The sequence below is a fragment of the Dreissena polymorpha genome, chromosome 10 (genome assembly GCF_020536995.1).
Source record: "Dreissena polymorpha isolate Duluth1 chromosome 10, UMN_Dpol_1.0, whole genome shotgun sequence".
NCBI classification, from domain to species: Eukaryota; Metazoa; Mollusca; class Bivalvia; order Myida; family Dreissenidae; genus Dreissena; species Dreissena polymorpha.
Window position 1 is genome coordinate 32264149 of NC_068364.1, and position 16138 is coordinate 32280286.

Here is a 16138-nt window from a genome sequence, read left to right on the forward strand (position 1 = left end):
AAGGGCCATAACTCCGTTATTAATAGATGGTGTACAAGGCCATTTGGTGTGTATCATCCTCTCATCTATATATATACTCATACCAAGTTTCAATGAAATCCGCCAAAGCACTTCCAAGATATGGCTCCGGACGGACGGAAGGACGGACGGACAACGCCAAAACAATATCCCTCCGCCGATGACGGGGGATAAAAAAAGAAAAGCATCAGTGCGTACTTGATCCGCATTTGACGTTAAGTGCATAGTACATAACAATCAATTACAATATAATGTGTCTTTAACGTTTTAATGTAGTATCGAGAATAAAATGTTTATCTTTAGTGCTATTTATCAATAATAAATAAACTAATAACTTGACATAAATACATAAATATCAAAGAACAGCATTTTAAACTGTTTACAAGTATTCAGAGAAATGATCAAGCTACAACTCCATGTTTTATCCACACTTTATTCAGATGCAAAAAACGATACATTTCGATATCAATATTTTTTTTACTTAAATTTGTATGACATGGTATCACTGGAACTCACAACAACTACATAATAATTACAAAACAACCCTCTCGTACAGCAAAGTTTCGTTCTAGTATGACCTTGACCTCTTAGCTATATACAATGCCTTGCTTGCATCATGCCATATTAACATCGTCACATACTGTACAAAATGCAAGACAAAATGGAATAGAATATAGTTTACCTTCAGCGTATGTAAGAGCCAGGGCATAAATGGATGCATAAGAAGGAAAAGGACAGCCTGTGGTAGCGGACTTTGGCCAACGGAAACAATGAATATTTGCAAACTGAAAAAAATGTCATTTTGCCAATTCAAACAACAGACTTGAGCCAACTGTAATAAATGGCTTGGACCACTTGAAATACTGGACTAGAACCACCTGAAATAACGGGCTAGGACTACCTGGAATAACGGGCTATGAACACCTGGAATGACGGACTAGGACTACCTGGAATAACGGGCTAGAACTACATGGAATGACGAGCTATGACTACCTGGAATAACGGGCTAGGACTACCTGGAATGACGGGCTAGGACTACCTGGAATAACGGGCTAGGACTACCTGGAATGACAGGCTAGGACTACCTATAATAACGGGCTAGGACTACCTGAAATAACGGGCTAGGACTACCTGGAATGACGGGCTAGGACTATCTGAAATGACGGACTAGGACAACATGGAATAACGGGCTAGGACTAGATGGAATGACGGTCTAGGACTACTGGAAGGACGGGTTAGGACTACCTGGAATAACGGGCTAGGATTCGATAGAATGACGGGCTAGGACTAGATGGAATGACGGTCTAGGACTACCTGGAATGACGGGCTAGGACTACATGGAATAACGGGCTAGGACTACCTGGAATGACGGGCTAGCACTACCTGGAATAACGGGCTAGACTACCTGGAATAACGGGCTAGGACTACATGGAATAACGTGTTAGGACTACCTGGAATGACGGGCTAGGACTACCTGGAATAACGGGCTAGGACTACCTGGAATGACGGGCTAGGACTACCTATAATAACGGGCTAGGACTACCTGGAATAACGGGCTAGGACTACCTGGAATGACGCGCTAGGACTATCTATAATAACGGGCTAGGACTACCTGGAATAACGGGCTAGGACTACCTGGAATGACGGGCTAGAACTACCTAGAAAGACGGGCTAAGACTAGATGGAATAACGGGCTAGGACTACATGGAATAACGGGCTAGGACTACCTGGAATAACGGGCTAGGAATACCTGGCATAACCGGCTAGGATTACCTGGAATGACGGGCTAGGACTACCAGGAATGACGGGCTAGGACTACCTGGAATAACGGGCTAGGACTACCTGGAATGACGGGCTAGGACTACCGAAAATAACGGGCTAGGGCCACCTGGAATGACGGGCTAGGACTATCTGGAATAACAGGCTAGCACTTACTGAAATAACGGGCTAGGACTACCTGGAATGACCGGCTAGGACTACATGGAATAACGGGCTAGGACTACCTGGCATAACGGGCTAGGACTACCTGGAATAACGGGCTAGAACTACCTGGAATAACGGGCTAGGACTACATGGAATGACGGGCTAGGACTACCTGGAATGACGGGCTAGGACAACCTGGAATGACTGGCGAGGACTACCTGGAATGACGAGCTATGACTACCTGGAATAACGGGCTAGGATTACCTGGAATAACGGGCTAGGACTACTGGAATGACGGGCTAGGACTACCTGGAATGACTGGCTATGACTACCTGGAATAACGGGCTAAGACTACCTGAAATAACGGGCTAGGACTACCTGGAATAATGGGCTAGGACTACCTGGAATAACGGGCTAGGACTACCTGGAATAACGGGTTATGATTACCTGGAATGACTTGCTAGGACTACCTGGAATAACGGGCTAGGACTACCTGGAATAACGGGCTAGAACTACCTCGGATAACAAGCTAGGACTACTTGGAATAATAGATTATGACTACCTGGAATAACGGGCTAGGACTACCTGGAATGACGGGCTAGGACTACCTGGAATGACGGGTTAGGACTACCTGAAATGACGGGCTAGGACTACCTGGAATAACGGGCTAGGACTACCTGGAATGACGGGCTAGGACTACCTGGAATAACGTGATATGATTACCTGGAATGACGGGCTAGGACTACATGGAATAACGGGCTAGGACTACCTGGAATGACGGACTAGGATTACCTGGAATTATGGGCTAGGACTACATGGAATAACGGGCTAGGACTGACTGGAAAGACGGACTTGCACCAACTGAAGTCACCAAACTGGGCCACCTGGATATAACGGATTACTATAGCCTGAAATAAACGACTCGTTCTACCTTAAATAACGGGCTTGGTCACCAAAATTAACAGACTTGGTCACCTGAAATACCGACCTTGTCAAAACATGAAAAAAAAAGGAATGAAACCACCTGAAACGATTGGTATAGGCCACATGAAATACCTCACTAGGACAAAATGGACAAAATGAAACAAACAAGAGCTGTGTTTGTGAAACACAATGTCCTCTTCTGCGCTTTGAAGACACGGCAGCTATTTTTTTTTAAATGATCTTTTACCTTGAAGGAGGACCCTGACCTTGACCGTTCACCACTCAAAATGTGCAGCTCCATGAGATACACATGTATGCCAAATATCAAGTTGCTATCTTTAATATTGCAAAAGTTATCTTTAATATTGCAAAAGTTATGCCCAAGGTTAGAGTTTTGAGACACACACATACAATGACATACACATACAATAACAGACAGACAGGCCAAAAACAATATACCCCCGATCTATCGATCCGGAGGCATAATAACGTTGACAATATCAACTAACGGGTTTTCAAAACATTAAAAAAGGGACTACGACCACCTGAAATTACAGACTAGTACCACCTGGAAAAAACGGACTTGGACCACCTGAAATAACGGATTTGGGCTAAAAGAAATCTTGGACGTCTGCGTATTTAACTGGAAGACAGTCGCTGGCGACTCCATTTTTTATATAAGAAGGAGGGGCCATATAAGGAACAAACATTTCAGCGTGGAAAAAAAACTCGCGTCTGTATTTTCCTTTGCATGCCGCTCTTGTCACATCTATCCATAGTAACGATAAGTTGTATCAGATGCTAACATTGTAATTAGTATTTTGCGTTGTTTCAAAATAAATGAAATGTCATAGTTTGTAATTTTATATTTGTAACACAAATTCATGTTTTGAGTATAGCTGTTATTTTTATAGTGTTTTTGACATCTGAAATATTTATTTTGTTTGTTGTATTGTTTCCCAATAGTTTCTTAAAAACAAACTGTTTGGTATTTAACATAATTAAGAAGAAGGACAATATTGAAGATGATGATTACGTTTATGATTATAACAAAGAGGATGATGCAAAAATTTTCAATCAATGGCTTAATTGTCTCTTTGGTTCACTCCCGTGATTGGTAATTTTCTGTACTTTACATGTAAAAAAATAGTGAGACTAACCATTTAGTGGTTACGGGTGGTGCGGTGGTCGAGTGGTAACACTCTGGTCTACCATTTTAGAGGTCCCCGGTTCAAATCCCGGCCGGGGCACTGAAATGCTTCAAGTGTTTCCCACCCAACTAGAGATGTACTGGTATGAAACCCAGGTAATTCTCGCGTGTATCGGTGCTATACACTGAGCACGTAAAAGAACCAAGGTATCTTTTCGCAAAGAGCTAGGGTATCGCACCCGGATTCCTTGTATCCCAATACTGTCTCTTCTGCTTGCTGTCATTTCAGCAAAACCAAAGGACCCCATTGGAAATAAGTGCTTGCACTTTCATGGGTTATCCTTGACCGCAATGTCAAAATAAATACATACAAATACATACATACATACATACATACATACATAGTGTCAGTACAGTTCCTCTTTTGTCAGGAGGTTCCAAAATCGTCTAACCATCAATACTGAAAAAATACTGTAATCATGTTAAGTAAGTTGTTTACAAGAATATTTAGAGAAGCGTGTGGTATATGTTAATTGTTTCATCGTTTAAATCATCTTAAAACGAAGCATTCGATTATTAAAAAACACGAGTACTTACGTTTAGGTGAATGTATCGAATATGCGAAATGTGTGTTGGTCCCTTAAATTTACTAATAAATAACTGTAAACAAAATTTATTATATGTACTGTAATTGGACACCGAAGTAAGCTTATTAAAATATATATTTACTACTAACGTTTACGCCACACCATCCTCTCCATCTTTTACGTCTGCTAAACTGCAAGGCCATGAAGTCCCCTGACACAAAGATGCCGCTTCCATAACCTTTGTATCAAAACACGGGCATCTTCATCCTGATCACCAGAGATGTTCCACTTTGCATCACAAACAGTACTGACCCAGGAGTATTACACTTGTTATCATTACTAAGTACTTACACGTGCATAATTTACTTTGTATCCATACAAGAATATTACATAACTATTTATCAATAAAGGAGTCCTGACTCATCACCACTAAGTACTGACCAAGGCATGTTTCATTTTTGTATCCACACTAAGTACTTATTTAGTTATATTAAACTTGGTATCAACACCATTTACTGAGCATCGAATATTTCACTATGCATCAAAACCAAGTATTGAACCAGGAATCTTTCACTTTGGATCATCACTTCATTCATTCATACAACACTAAGTACTGATCCAGGAATATTTTACTAAGTACCAACACCAAGAACAGACCCAGGAATATTTTACTTTGTGTCCTAGGAATGTTTCAACATAAAGTACTGACCTAGGAATGTTTTACTTTGTATCAACAATAAGTACTGACCAAGGAATGCTTCACTTTGAATCAACACTAAGTACCGACTCAGGAATATTTTACTATGTATCAACACTTATTACTGACCCAGGACCATTGCACTTCGTATCAACACTTAGTACTGACCCAGGAATATTTCACTTTGTATCAACACTTAGTACTGACCCAGGAATACTTCACTTTGCATCAACACTAAAGTTCTGATCCAGAAATATGTTAGTGTGCATTATCACTTAGTACTGACTCAGGAATATTGCACTTTGTATCAATACGTATTACTGACCCAGAACTATTTCACTTTGTATCAACACTTAGTACTGCCCTAGGAATATTTCAATTTGTATTAACATTAAGTTCTGCTCCAGGGATATTTCACTTTGTATCAACACTTAGTACTGACCCAGGAATACTTCACTTTGCATCAACACTAAAGTTCTGATCCAGAAATATGTTAGTGTGCATTATCACTTAGTACTGACTCAGGAATATTGCACTTTGTATCAATACGTATTACTGACCCAGAACTATTTCACTTTGTATCAACACTTAGTACTGCCCTAGGAATATTTCAATTTGTATTAACATTAAGTTCTGCTCCAGGGATATTTCACTTTGTATCAACACTATTTACTGACCCAGGAACATTGCACTTTGTATCAACACTAAATGCTGACCAAGAAATATTTCACTTTGTATCAACACCAAGTACTGACCCAGGAATATTTCACTGCGTATCAACTCCAAATACTGACTCAGGAATATTGCCATGTGTATCAACACTTAATACTTGCCCATGAATTTTCAGTTTGTATCAACACGAAGAACTGAGCCATGAATATTTCCCTTTGTATCAACACTAAGTACTGAACCAGGAGTATTTCACTTTGTATCAATACTAAGTACTGACCCAGGAATATTTTCCTTTGTATCAACACTAAGTACTGAACCAGGGATATTCCACTTTGTATCAACACTAAGAACTGACCAGGAATATTAAACTTAGCATCAACACTAACTAATGACCCAGGAATAGTTCACTTTGTATGTATCAACACCATGTAATGGCCCAGGGATATTTCTGTTTGTATGAACACCAAATACTGACTCAGGAAAATTTCACTTTATATCAAAACCAAGTACTGAACGGGAAATATTTCACTTTGTATCAGAAATAAGTACTAACATAGGAGTATTTCACCTTGTTTCAATACCATGTACTGAATAAGGAATATTTCACTTTTTATCAACACGAAGTACTTAACTAGGAAATTTTTTAACTTATACCAACACCAATTTCTGACCTAGGAATATTTCACATTGTATCAACACTAAGTTCTGACAGGAATATTTCGCCTAGTATTAACACTTAATACTGAACCCGGGATATTTCACTGTGTATCAACACTAAGTACTGACCCAGGAATATTTCACTGTGTATCAACACTAAGTACTGACCCACAAGTATTTCACTTTGTTTCAACACTTTGTACTGTACCAGGAATATTTTACTTCGTGTCAACACTTAATACTGGCTAAGAAATATTTCACTTTGTATCAACACTTAGTACTGACCCAGGAATATTTCACTTTGTGCCAACACTAAGTACTGTACCAGGAATATTTCACTTTGTATCAACACTTAATACTGGCCAAATAATGTTTCACTTTGCATCAACATTAAGTTCTGAACTAGGAATATTTCTCTTTGTATCAACACAAAGTACTGACCCAGGAATACTTCGCTGTGTATAAACACTAAGTACTGAACTATGAATATTTCACTTACTAATATCAAAACTAAGTACTCAATCAGGAATATTTCAACACTAAGTTCTGACCCCGGAATATTTCACTTTGTATCAACACTAAATATTGACCTTGGAATATTTTAATTTCTATAAACACGTAGTATTAACCCTGGGATATATCACTTTGTATCAACACTTATCTCTTTCCAAGGAATTTTTCACTTTTTAATTAACACCAAGTACTTACCCAGAAATATTCCACTGTTTATCAATATTAATCCTTATCAATACATGTAACAAACATAAAGGCATAACGTTTTTTATCCTCGCAGGTGAATATAGTTAACAATAATCATAATTGAGTGTGTACATTTGCATTCAACAAACACATAATATCAATATGGTAAGCATCTGGATATTGCTACATTCAACAAAATTAATATAACGATTTCGACATTATTTAATCAAATTTAACTACTATCACCTCATTTTCGTCTACTATCGGATCAGCGTCTTCTTTCAAAATGCTGAAATCCATACAGAATGAGGGCATAAATTATTATTTATTGGAAATAAATTTAAGTGAGAACAAGGTTAGTGCTCATGGCTTAAAGCGATAGATGGTCGTAGATTCACTGCAACATATGCCGACGCGCTACGGCCATACGGTACCTCATTTGATGCCCTAATTTTGAATTGACCTAACCTAAAGGGGCAATAATTTAGTGCCTTAGGCTTATCTCGAAGGGTGGCCGTAGATCTCCTGAAGGAAATAACGGCGCGCTACGACCGGTTACAAACATCGCTTATGTACAAATATACATTGGTGATGTTTAAAGGAGAACACTTAAAACTTGGCCATTGTACATTTGTCTAAAAAGTATGCTCAATGCTTGATGCGCGTTTTTGGTCGTAGACAGACGCGTACATTTATACATTTGTGAAGTTAAGGTCGTAGAAAAATGCGTTCAAATAAACATTGATGAAGCTTGAAGGTGAAAACTTGGCCACTGTACATTTGTCTTTAAAGTAAGCGCAAGGCTTAACGCGCATTTGGTCGTAGAAAAAACGCGTGCACATATACAAGTGTGAACTTTTGAGGAAAACACTTCAAACTAAGCCATTGTTTATTTGTATAAAAAGCATGCGCTAGTACGAACGCCATTTTGGTCGTAGAAAGACGCGTACATTTATACATTTGTGAAGTTTAGGTCGTAGAAAAATGCGTTCAAATATATATTGGTGAAGTTTTTACAGAAGAACACTTGAAACTTGGCCACAGCACATTTGTCTACAAAGTATGCGCAAGGCTTTACGCGCATTTGGTCATAGAAAAACGCATACAAATACACATTGGTGAAGTTTAAAGAAGAACACTTGAAACTTGGTCGTTGTACATCTGTCTAAAAATGTATGGACCGGGCTTTACGCGCATTTGATCGCAGAAAAAACACGCGTACATTTGAAGGAAAACACTTCAAACTTGGCTTTTGTATATTTGTCTACAGAGTATGCTCAATGCCTAACGCGCGTTAGGTTGTAGAAAGATAAGTACAAATATACATTGGTGAAGTTTGAAGAAAAAAAACTTGAAAATTGACCATTGAACATTTGTCTAAAAGTATGCACAAAGCTTCACGCTCATTTGGTCGTAGAAAGACGCGTACAAATATACATTGGTGCAGTTTAAAGGAAAACACTTGACACTTGGCCAATGTACATTTGTCTAAAAAGTATGCACACAGCTTTTAACGCTCATTTGGTCGTAGAAAGAAGGGTACAAATATACATTGGCGCAGTTTAAAGGAAAACACTTGAAACTTGGCCAATGTACATTTGTCTAAAAAGTATGCACAAAGCTTAACGCTCATTTGGTCGTAGAAAGTCGGGTACAAATATACATTGGTGCAGTTTAAAGGAAAACACTTGAAACTTGGCCAATGTACATTTGTCTAAAAAGTATGCACAAAGCTTAACGCTCATTTGGTCGTAGAAAGTCGGGTACAAATATACATTGGCGCAGTTTCAAGGAAAACACTTGAAACTTGGCCAATGTACATTTGTCTAAAAAGTATGCACAAAGCTTAACGCTCATTTGGTCGTAGAAAGTCGGGTACAAATATACATTGGCGCAGTTTCAAGGAAAACACTTGAAACTTGGCCAATGTACATTTGTCTAAGGAGAATCTCAAGAATTACCGCATTCGGTCTTAGAAAGACGCGTATCTGATCTGTTGCAGAAACAAATATACGCGACATGATTGAACCAGTTATGTGTTAAATGAGGACAGACATTGGTAATCAGATGCTACATGTGTTTTAACAGGAAAGCATGGCCTAAGAATATTTCCGAGTAAAAACAAAGCTGGCTGCATTAAACAAAAATATTTGGCCTCCTATAATAATGACAAAGTCCAGCTTAAATCACGAAATATTAACACCTGAAATCATGTATGTACTAGGATATACTGAACTCCATGACTAAGGAGCAGCTAAAATGGTGGCCTGTTTTTCCTATATTTTTTCTCGGCAATCATCTGCATGGAAGAATGACGATTGAAGCTCTTGCGTTTAGATTATTATTATCAAGAAAAGAGGCAGAACTTAACAACAAGGAATACTTGCGTATTTTATGACATCAATAATGACAGATTTGTAAATGGCTGTATCTGGCTTTATTGCCAGCCGGGATACGGAAGAGTACACTAGTACTACAACTCAAGATACCACAAACACGGATATACTTTTGGACAGTGACTGAAACTTATATCCTTGGTGGACAAGGGTCGGTATTGATCACATATCTTAAAGTAACATGATATCATCCATAATAATATGAAATGCGTTATTTATCACTAACGCGTTTTTCATAATTCTTGGAAAAGCATAATATACACGACTAATGAAATTAATGTGTGTGTTACACTTTATTTGTTATACACGATTCCCGATTAAAAGGACCTTTTATAACCGAAATTACATAATTTGCCCTTAAAACGCATGTTAACTGGCTACTCATTTACATTATAACGCGTAAATGCACATGTATACTATTGTAATATAAGTAGGACAGAAAATTCCAAAGACACCAATATTTCAACATGGTGCAAACCTCTCGGTCGTCTTCTTTCTTCGCACTCCTCTCTTGTCAGTTCGTGTCTCCATAGTTATGCTGAGTTGTCATGGATACAAACACTGCAAATCAAACGTTTATTTTATAATTAATTCCACACGGACATTGTATTTACGTGCACAATTACTTGTTAATAAAAATTTACATGCTCATAAACGTGCAAAAAATGTGTGATCTCATTAACACCTGATGAAATGTAAAGAAAACAAAACAATCATGCAAATACCATGGACGCGAATAAAAAAGGCCATTTCAAGGCGCAAATTTAACGGTATATTAATCAAATTCGAATAAACCTTCATGGGATCTGCATGCTCAAGTTTCTACGCTTGGTTGCGTTTTAACATTACATCTTTTTTTTTTAATGACATGGGTAAAACGCTCTCATGAATTTGTTCTGCTCTCCAATCTAAGAAACATGTTGTGTAAATAGTATCGGGAATATTTAGTTCCAAACACATAAATCCAAGAAACATGTTGTGTAAATAGTATCGGGAATATTTAGTTCCAGACACATATAAAGTCAATACCGTCTCATATTTTTATCCGCTGCCAAAGGGTGAGGGATATGAAATTGGGAATGTCCGTTGGTCCGTCCGTGCGTCTGTCACTCAAATTTTTAAGGGATATTTCTCAGAAACTATAAACGATAGCATCATGAAACTTAATTGGTGTGCATATATAAATGTGGAGATGTGCCATGCACAGGAACCATAACCATACACTTTCTTAAATAAGAATTATTGCCTTGTGGTGTGGTGGTGGTGGTGGTGGTGGTGGGGGTGATTGTGGTTGCGGTAGCGGTGGCGGTGATGAAAGTGGTTAAGATTATGGTGATGGAAATAGAAGTGGTAGTAGTGGAAGTGATGGTAGAGTTGGCCATTTGGATTATAGTGAAGGGTAGTTGTGGTGATAGTTGTTTGTTTGCTATGGTTCACACATTAGATGAGATAGTGGTCACGAACGCAGTAAGGTCATTTTAAGGTGTTCGCTTGCGAACAACTAAGGTTAATACCACGCGTTTCAAGTCAGTTTTCGTTACTACGATAACCCTAATAACTTCCGCATCTGCCGCATCTTCCGCATCCGCGCCGAACAATAATTGTATAATTTATGCAAGAGGTTTGATTACTTCAACTATATTCATTCACACATGGAACATAATGTGAATATAATGTGAATATCGTGTTAAAAGGAATATTTTTTAACGGAGCGTATATAGAAAAGTATCTACAAACAATGTTAGAAATATACGTGTCGCGGAAGAGAATGTTAAGGAATTATTAAAATAGACCAATATCTGCTGCGTCTTAATCAAGTGGTATTTTTGCTCAGCACAGATCATTCATAATCTGAGGCTATTTAGAGATGCAGGAAAATAAAACTACTGCTGATCAACAAGTAAATTGTCATACTAGAGTCCAATACACTATCACGCGTCTGTTGCGTAACCTAGTACTTGCTACTACAGCGGGGTTAAACTTGGTATGTCTGGGAAACGTTCTTTTGTTCTCAACAGGTATCGGCAATATGACATGTATTCTCAATTGCACGGGTGATAGCAACGCAATTGTATAAGCTTAAGCTTGTTTATATTCACAGTTCTCACTTTATAACACGTTAAAAATGAGCGAAAATGCTGACTTTGAAATTAAGTTTGAAATTTTCGTTGCCAAATAATTGAATTGAAAACAAAATTTAAACTATTGTGTGTGTTTTTCACGTGTGAGTAGCATATTCACCACATGAAATGTGTAATTTTATAGTCAAACCACACACTAATGTCAGAAGATACAAATTATACTACGGGAGTTCACATCATATGTGTCCTCACATGGCTTATTATGAGTTTATTTCTACACCATCGATATATATCGCATGTTAATATTTAATGCGCAGTTTTCTTTCGAAACATTAAAAATAGACATTCATGGCCGCGTCTTGCGAAAATGTGTCTTATGGCGTTTTGGCCAGCGTAGATCAAGCCCAGCCTCTGCATTTGCATAGTTTGGTCAGAGGCGTTGCTGTCCGCTATAAAATCACTAAATGGTTTATGGTCTCATTATTTATCTCCTGACCAGACTGAGAGATGCGCAGGCTGGGTTGGCAATAGTTATGATGGGCACATTAGAACCATTTTCGCATGACGTGGATCTTTTAAAATCTCATATCGAGGTGTAAATCGTATATTTTAGCATTATGTATTTCGATATAAATTGCATTTAAAAAAGTAAATACAGCAAACTGGCAAATAAGGGTAGCCTATTCAAGCGTTCAGGAACGACATCCAGACGTATTGACCGAGTACGCAAACATTTGTGGTTTAATAATTAAACGATTTTCTCTTGACATGACATAATACTATTTTTGTAGTGTATGTTTCTTGTTCCATCTTGAAAGCAAAACTGTGTTAATCGATGGTCAATTATGTCCTCCCCTTTTTTAGTGACCGAGTACAGACCCTTAAATTCTTCGAGATGGATTTTAACGCGTAATTGTAACTGAGCCACAATTTGAGTCCATTTGTCGTTTATACAAGCAGAGAGTAGTCCGGAATTCAGGACGTTGAACAGTGATACTTCCTTCAGCTGCGTACAGAGATAGTGATGCAGCAAAATTTCAGGGTATTTCTCTCAAATCAGCCTTTAAAATATTCGTATATGTATTCATTCGCGCCTGCTGGCGTTATGTAGAGTTAAGGTGAAAAGCTGGGTAAAACAGCTACGCCGAAAAAGCACACGAGTGTTATACCGATGTTAAGGTAAGAGACTAGTTGACACCGTGTGAACTACTAGGGTAACAAGTAATGCATCAACAACAAAGTAAGCGTAAACCGCGCTGTCTTTATGACTACCTAATTCGTGAGTAAAAACTACTGTTCGCAGATTAAGTGTTTATTTATTTTCATCAATTATCGTGCGGTATATTTTAAACTGTATATGGTGTCAAAAAGTTTTGTAAAGGGAATTTCCATCATTAAATTATATTCCTAATGTAATAGGTATTCGATATTTCAACAATATTCATTTAATATGTTGGCGATTGCAAATTTTTCTTTTCTTTTAACTGGTTCTCATTATACCATATTCATAATATTTTTAATGCTTTCAGAACGGCAAAAAAAGAGACATGTTGTTGTTATTTTGTCTTAGTTATCTCTATAACGTAAATATGGAGATAAACAGTGCACACACATCTCGTTTTATATAAGAATTAGCAGTTTATTCGGACAACCGCTATGCTTTATAAGTGTATATTGTTTGCTCGATCAAATTTCAGTGAGCATCGAACGGTTGGTAATGACTGACCTCGGAAACAAGGATAGTTCAGACCGGCGGGAACCGAAAAATGTCTGGATATCGCTCCTGTGATATGATTTTAGCCTCGAGGATCTTTCTCCTGCACGATTGTACATTATTGCAAAGTTAATTCGCTTAAAGAGCAATCAAGTTTATGCCGCCGCATTTTAGTTCTGATTTCTGTACAGGTGGCCGTCCGATGTATGCACAGGCTTTGCCCCATACCTAGATGATAACTGAACATTGAGTTACTCGCAGTCTGTTCAGTTTTTATGACGTTTGCTGTTCATCAGTATCTAAGGGTTGGAAATGAAGCCTTTAATTTGAATTCAGTAAGAGAGGTCTTTACTTTAATTTAAGTTTCTATGGGACTACATATGCGTCAAAATACGTTCCTAAGTGGCAAAGGATTAAATATGTACCACCACTTTATCTGTTGAGTGGTTCTAATGGCGTGTTACACCTTTCTTAGATGTGATCAGGCGTATATGGTAAGGTGTGAAACTTGATTGTTTAGACTATTGGTTGTCGGGATATTGAATTGGATGGATGTGTAGTTCACCTGATAAGGTAAATATGAAGTTGTGTTACGCATGCTGTATCGGTTTGTGCTTTGCAATTGAGAGTGTGCTTGTAAGAAAGATACCTTTTTTAAAGAATGTGTTTTAGTTAATTGAAACGAATACATAATGAAGATGTAAACTAGTTGAAACTAAATAGTTTTATGTGACTATTTTACCGCTCGAAGTATTATAAAACATGATGATAATAATGAAAAGAAGCATGACCTAAATACAAATTTATATGTGCGTTGTATTCCCCATGAAAAGGATAGGTATTAAACAATTCACGCATGCGCCTGAATGTGTATGTGTACTTTCAACGCTCTCAATTATCGTAAATGGAAGGTTTTTCGTGCTGCAACTAATTTGGAATAAATAAAGCACATTGTCAGTTGAAACATTTTCAAAATGTAATCAATAGATTTGGACAAACACTATTGTGGACAAATTCTTTATCTGTATCCCATATACGTCGTGGGTGATATCTCTAACATATTTTTGTTCAACAGCTGTACCTACATTGGGATACGGAAGGAACTCTACATGGGCTCCGATACAACATGGCCAACCGCTGAAGGTCACATATACCAGTCGTAAGTGTGGATCGTCATCCCTGCCATTGCTGTGAATACAAAGATAAGTGAAATCATTTGTAAAGTTCAAATATGATGTTAGACAGGTATGCTTAAAGAGATAATTGTGATGTGCGATTGTCGTTGACTTTCTTTGGTAAGCATTACTGCTGTTGGTATGCAGACAGACAACACTGTCCATTCGACATGATTTATAGAGCTATGACGTTTTAACATTGTTGGCGCTCAAACTCGGGCAAGGCTCCTCGGTTTACAGCGAGGGACACACTTTTTTGCCCGCAAGCGTAAACACACTGACGTGGGTCGATGGTGCGAAAGCGAGTCCGAATCAGCGTAAACAGTGTTAAAACGCCTTAGCCTTGAAAATCAAGTCTATTCGATAGCGTGTTTGTTCTGTGTTCCAACAGAAATATTGTTTACCAAAGGCAGTAAGTAAGGGTTGCATCATCTTATCTCCTTTTTCAGAGCAGCAGTATAACGTAAACTCTGACCTTTTGTTTCAGATGCCCGTATTCAAATTTACCTATATATGCTAATACGTGTTTATGTTATGAAAAACTATAGCACATGGTCATTTGGAACATTTTACAATGTAATCAATTTATTTAAACAAAAACTAATGTCAACTTATTCTTTGTCTGTTTCCAATAAACGTCGTGGTGGTATTCTAACATATGTTTGTTCAACAGCTGTCCTTGCATCGGGATAAGGGCAGGAACTCTATATGGGCTCCGATACACCATGGCCAATCGCTGAAGGTAACCTATACCAGACTGAAGTATGGACCGTCATTTCTGCCATTGCTGTGAATACAAAGATAAGTGATATCATTTTAAAGGTCAAAGATGACGTTAGACATGTATGCTTAAGTGATAATTGTGATGTGCGATTGTTGTTGACTTCATTTGGTAAGCATTACTGCTGTTGGTATGCGGACAGACAACACTGTCCATTCGACTTGATTTATAGAGCTATGGCGTTTTAACATTGTTAACGCTCAAACGCGGGCAAGGCTCCTCAATTTACAGCGAGGGACACACTTTTTTGCCCGCTAGCGTTAACACACTGACGTGGGTCGATGGTGCGAAAGCGAGTCCGAGTCAGCATTAACAGTGTTAAAACGCCTTAGCTCTGAAAATCAAGTCTTATCGATAGCGTTTTCGTTCTGTTTTTCAACAGCAATACTGTTCACCAAAGGCAGTAAGTAGGGTCTTGAATCATATTTCTTTTTTCATCGCAGCAGTAAAACGTAAACTCTGACCTTTTGTTGCAAATGGACGTATTCTAATTGTTTTATATATGCCAATACGTGTTCATTTGATTTATCTGTTTTATTCTTTAATTGGTTACTCGTGTATTTTTGTGTTTACTTTATATTTACTATATTTACTTTCACAACAGTTAAACTTCGTTCACCCTTACACTTTGTGGGAGTAAGAAATATATTGATGGTATTGTTCA